This window comes from Camelina sativa, chromosome 11 (genome assembly GCF_000633955.1).
Source record: "Camelina sativa cultivar DH55 chromosome 11, Cs, whole genome shotgun sequence".
NCBI classification, from domain to species: domain Eukaryota; kingdom Viridiplantae; phylum Streptophyta; class Magnoliopsida; order Brassicales; family Brassicaceae; genus Camelina; species Camelina sativa.
The window spans coordinates 33,681,245-33,687,569 of record NC_025695.1 but is presented as its reverse complement, the minus strand read 5'-3'; positions in this window follow the sequence as shown (position 1 = coordinate 33,687,569).

Here is a 6,325-nt window from a genome sequence, read left to right as displayed (position 1 = left end):
CTGTCGCTCTTGATGTAACCTTCTTTGATTTGGGCGACACAAGCAGCATTGTCTTCAAATAATGTTGTTGGCTCTTTCCTGGTGACTATTCCACCCGATTCTTGTATGTGGTTAGTCACTGATCCGAGCCATACACATTCCCTCGATGCTTCATGAAGAGCAATTATTTCTGCATGATTTGAGGAAGTGGCGACCAAAGTCTGTTTCTGTGAGCGCCATGAGATTGCAGTTCCTCCAATTGTGAAAACATATCCAGTTTGGGATCGGGATTTATGTGGATCTGATATATATCCTGCATCTGCAAAACCAACTAAACTAACCGAAGAGTTTCTAGGATAGAATAATCCTAAGTCAATCGTACCTTGAAGATAATGGAGAATATGTTTTATCCCATTCTAATGCCTGCGAGTAGGGGATGAGTTGTATATTGCAAGTAGATTCGTAGCAAATGCAATATCCGGTCTAATGCAATTTGCAAGATACATGAGTCCACCGATAGCACTCATATAAGGTACTTCGGGACCAAGTATTTTCTCATTGTTTTCACAAGGTCTGAATGGATCACTATCGACATTCATAGATCTATTGACTATTGGAGTACTCAAAGGATTCGCTTTATCCATATTAAAGCGCTTTCAAATCTTTTTCGTATTATTTGATTGATGCACAAATATTCCATCTTGGAAATGTTCTATTTGGACCCCAAGACAAAATTTAGTCTTTCCAAGATTTTTCATTTCGAACTCTTCTTTCATATGATTTTTCAAAAGAAAGAAAAAAAGAAATCAGAGATACTTTTTCTGTTTTTATGAAGGGTTCATTACACATTAAAAAAATTATTTTACAAGAAAGTAAAAGGAAAAACGTCATGTTTCCCCATCATAAGTAGTGCATAGTACTATAAGAAGCTTAATCTATGACCTCGTCTCAGATATCTCCAAACAAATGCGTCTCAACTTACATTTCCCTGAATCGAAAATTTTATTCTTAAATCTTTCTGAATTCAAAGTTTTCATCTAATTCCCTATTTTTCTAGGTTTAATTGGATTACTGTTTGTTTAACCAAGAAACAAAGAATATAAACTGGATTCTAACCCGATTTTAACCCAATTTTTTAGTAAACCCGATTTCAATCATCTTCTTCAACCAAAGAATAGCATCTCAAAATTGATAATATCTCTCCAGAAAAATTGTGATTTTCAACCAACTGTGATTTTTAAAACTTTGATTAATCCAAATTTAATTCTTTTTATCACTAAAAATAAAATCAAAAAATTATCTTCTTCTAGTTAATGTGATTTTCAACTCCATTAGCTTAATCAAAATTTTAATTATTGGATCTGAAAATAAAGAGAATTGGGTGGAATCAGCGACAGAGCTCCGGTGAAAGGCCCTCGGAACTGCTGCTGGGAGCCAATAAGTGCATGATTCGTTTGTTAGTGATTCTTGAGAAGAGAGACTCAGATCGTTTGGTGTTGGGTACAAATCCATACCTAGATCTCTTGCGACTGTGGCTAATCGATAAGTGTTCGCGATCAATTCTCGTTTTGGAATGTAGTAGAGCAATGGGTTTTTCGATTCTCATGTTCTTCTCCGATCTCGGTTGGGTTTTTGATTGCATGTAGGAGCTTAGGGTTTACCATCTGTATCACCGGAGTTATGAATGAGATTGAGTGTCTCGTGGAGAATAGATTGAGCAAGCTTTAATGAAAGCATTCTCTGGTTTATGATGTTCTTTACTAGTGATGTTAAAATGGGCTACTCGAGGCCGTTTAGGCCCTGCCCGTTTAGACCCTGCCCCTTTAATGGAATACCCACTTAAACCCGTTTAAATTTGATACCCGTTTATCTAGAACCCGTTTTAATTACTTAGGCCCGTGTATGCCCGTTAGGCCCGTTTACATTATATATGTTTTTTTTTTTTTTGAGAAGATTGTTTCCCCTCCACCTCTTTCACGTCTCGGTGTTTCTCCTCCACCTCCTTCACCAAACCCAAATATGAAAAACACAACGTTACACAAACCTAGATATCAAAAACTCAATAACCCACAAATCCAATTCCACAAACGAATTAACACAAAAAGGATTTGCTAATTTCTCCCCTAACACAAAAATGAATTGCTTCCACGGATTCGCAAAAACCATAAAGTATAAACCAAAAGCAATAATATAATAAACAAACACATTAGAGAACCAAGTTTTCTTACCATTTGGAGTCAACTACGAATGGATCAGAATAAACTTTCTTAGATTGCAAAGAGGAGAATCTCTTAATCGTCCATGTGATCTTGGAAGACTTAACTTGGAAGAGGAAGCGATGACGGCAAAAAAATTAACAGATCAAAACTCTAAACAAAAACTACGTCGTTTGGAGGAAAATAAAACGAGAACATATAATAAATGGGTAACCCGTTTAATTTTGATCAAACCCGCTAAGCCCGCGGATCTAAACGGGTTAACCCGTTTAAACCCCTTTATTTTATACTGTAGCTAAATGGGTAACGGGCTGAAATTTTTATACAGAGCCCGTTTAGACCCGCGGGCTCTGAGCCCGTTTTAACATCACTATTCTTTACTCTTTCGTCTTCTTCGTTCCCTGTTTTTGCAAGTGTACTTTCCTCTTTTAGAATTTTTAGTGATGTGTAAAATTGAAGGATGATGTTTGTTGCTTAAACAAGTCAATGATCAATGGATGTTTGCTAATTTTGAGCTATATTCATGATTTTTATAGTTTGGATGAGGTAGAAGAATATATTGGATTAGTTATGGGTCGGGTTTTAGATTGGATCGAGTTTAGGTCAATCGGATTTTAATTCGGTTATATTGGGTTTGTGTGGGTTTTTTTACTCGGTTTAGTTTGTAAACCGATTAAACCTAGATTTATGGGAAAATAGATAAAAAAATTTGATCTTGGAGAAATATAGGTTGAGAGGCAATTATTGGGGGATATTTGAGACGATGTCATAATTCAGGTTGCATCTGATACGATGTGATATCTCTGATGGAGAAATGGTACGTTTTCCCAAAGTAAAAACACGAACTATGAAAATTGAGTCCTATTTTGGTCTGCTTTTAGAAGAATAAAATTATGTAGGAATCTCTCTTTTTCAGTGGAAAATATTATATTGATATGATGATATACAAGCAAAACTCGGAAAATGGCTTTTCATATTTGGACAATTACGATATGTTTGATTTATACATCAGACTATTGACTGTGCTCAAACATATATGGACTTTTAAATAATATAACTTGCATACCTGAAATTGCAGACCTGAAATATCATTTTTGTGCTAGAACATACAAAAATATGATAATTGTTTAACACCGTTAATCCCACCATGAAGTTACGCTGAGGTGTAATTTATGTGTACAAAACGATGTCGTTTTGGTTTAACTGGAAATTTAAAATTAAAATATATATGGTGTTTCATAGCCTCGAACCAAAGACCTATGGAACATATAAGCGCAGGTGAAAAAGATTCGCTATCATATCCATCTCTTGAACGAACCTCTCATGGAGGCGAAACCGGAGTTCAAGGTTGTAAATATTGAATGAATATTGTGTGTGTTATTAACATCTGCCTGAGGCGTTTATATACAGACTCGATGACCCGATGAACCCTAAACGTGGAGTGCCCAACAAGTAAATACACAAGTCGGTTTATACAATACATTATCGAGGCCCACTATACAACACAGCCCAATACTACCCCTCAAGATGGAACGTGTAGATCACAAACGCCTAACTTGGACATTAGATTACTGAACTGAACTTTTCCCAACGCTTTAGTCAAAAGATTAGGTAACTGCTCCTTAGTACCGATATGAGCAGTTGTAAGAACTCCGCTTTTGATGGCATCACGTACCTGATGACAATCGATCTTGATATGTTTCGTTCTTTCATGAAAAACTGGATTAGCAGCAATATAGAGAGTAGACTTACTATCACAAAAGAGACGAGAAGGTCCGGTTGGTAGGAAACCCAAATCTTTAAAAAGTTGTTGTAACCACATTATCTCACGCGTGGCAATAGACATTGCTCGATACTCAGCTTCACAAGAAGACTGCGACACCACCTTTTGTTTCTTTACTTCCAAGAGATAGGAGACTCACCAAGCAAAGAAACATAGGCGGTTAAAGAACGACGAGACAGCGGACATGTCCCCCAATCGGCATCACAATAAACCGAGAGTTGCAAGTCTGAACGAGAACTAAGTAAAATTCCTTGCCTAGCTGTTCCTTTAAGATAGGATACAACACGTAATGCAGCATCCATGTGCCTTTCCTACGGCTTCTCCATAAATTGGGACAAGATATGAACAGAATAAGACAGATCAGGACGAGTGTTGGCAACATAAATGAGACGACCAACGAGTCTTCGATACGATGCGGGCTCCAGAATGTAAGGACTAGTATTCGTAGCTAAGTGGTGGTTTTGCTCCATCGATGTAGCAGCGGGCCGTGAACCCAAGAACCTTGTTTCACTGACAATGTCCAAAGCATATTTTCTTTATGTCAACATAAAACCTTCTTCATTACGGGTAATCTCAATGCCGAGAAAATATTTAATTTTTCCCAAATATTTCATACGAAAACACTCGCCGAGATATGTCTTAAACTTGCGAATAGCCTCACCATCAATACCATAAATAACGAGATCATCAACGTAAACTAAAACCCGAATCTCTACACTTCCACATGTGTAAGTAAACAAAGAGTAGTCATAATAAGACTGAACAAAACCGGCCTTAGCAAGAGTCGTAGATAGCTTTTCATACCAACATCGCGGTGCTTGTCGCAAACCATAAAGAGATTTGTGTAAGCAAAGTACTTTATTCAGAGCTGAATATGTAAAACCTTGTGGAAGCTAGATATACACCTCTTCACGAAGATCACCGTGAAGGAAAACATTGGGCACATCCATTTGATGAACTTCCCACTTATTTGCCACCACAATGCGTAACAAGGCGCGAACCGTTATCATTTTGACAACCGGTGCAAAAGTTTCAGCAAAATCCTGACCGGCGACTTGTCGATTTCCCAACACCACAAGCCTTGCCTTATAGCGTTCGATACTCCCGTTAAAGCGATACTTGATTTTGTAAACCCACATTGTGTCGAGAGCAACCTTCCCGGGAGGAAAATCTGTGACACTAAATGTGTTTGTTTCTTCAAGAGCTCCAGCCTCTTTACCCATAGCATTCGTCCAACGCTTATCTTTCATAGCCTCTTTAAAACTTTGTGGTTCCACTGCCTCACTCACGGCTGCAAGAAACGCCTGATGCGAAGATGAAAACCGGGCATCAGTGATAAAATCAGTGAGAGGATAGAGTGAATTACCTTTGAGAGATCAGGAAGAACGTGTTTAGCGGAGTTATTTTCCACTGCGTTATATAACACATAATCTTTCAAACAAATAGACGGTATCTTTGGACGTTTGCCATGTCCCATTTCAGGTTCGGGCTGCGAGACAACAGTGTTGCAAACACTAAGACGAGTTTCGTCAACAACCAGCGACGGACTAGTCAGTAAAATAGGTCCAACTTCGAGGCTTGCACCATCAAGCTCGGCTGGACTGACTTCCCGTACTTCGGGTTCAACAACATCAACAACTAAACCACTATCCTGGATACTCCCCCTGTTTCCAACAGGTTCCAACTTATCAATAATCCAATCAGTGTCACATGTATCAAATGTAACACCACCAGGCGACTCTGGTTCCGGCTGAGCAGAAAAGGGAAATTCACCATCCTTCAATATAACATCACGAGAGACAAAAAATTCCTTAGTTTCCAAGTCATATAGTTTCCAACCTTTCTTTCCGTATGGATATCCCACAAACAAACACTATTTACTACGACGAACAAACTTGTCTTTGTCCCGAATCTGCTTATGTGCATAGCACAAGGAACCGAACACTCACAAGTCTTCATACACCGGTTGATCTCCAAATAACACTTCATGAGGACATTTATTGTGAAGTAACTTCGTTGGCGTCAAACTGATAACATGTGCCGCCGTTAATACCGCTTCTCCCCAAAACTGTGTAGGCAAGTGTGCTTGAAATAACAAAGATCTTGCGACATAGAGGAGATGACGATGCTTTCTTTCCACTCCCCCATTTTGTTTTGGTGTTCCTACACAAGTCGCTTGATGCACAATACCTTTTTCCCTAAAGAAACATGACAAACAAAGAAACTTTGTTCCATTATCGCTCCTAACCATTTTAACTGCCTTCCCAAACTGTTTTTCCAAATAGGCACAAAAGTTTTGAAGAAGACTCTTAACTTCTAATTTTTCTAACAATAAGAACGTTCACAC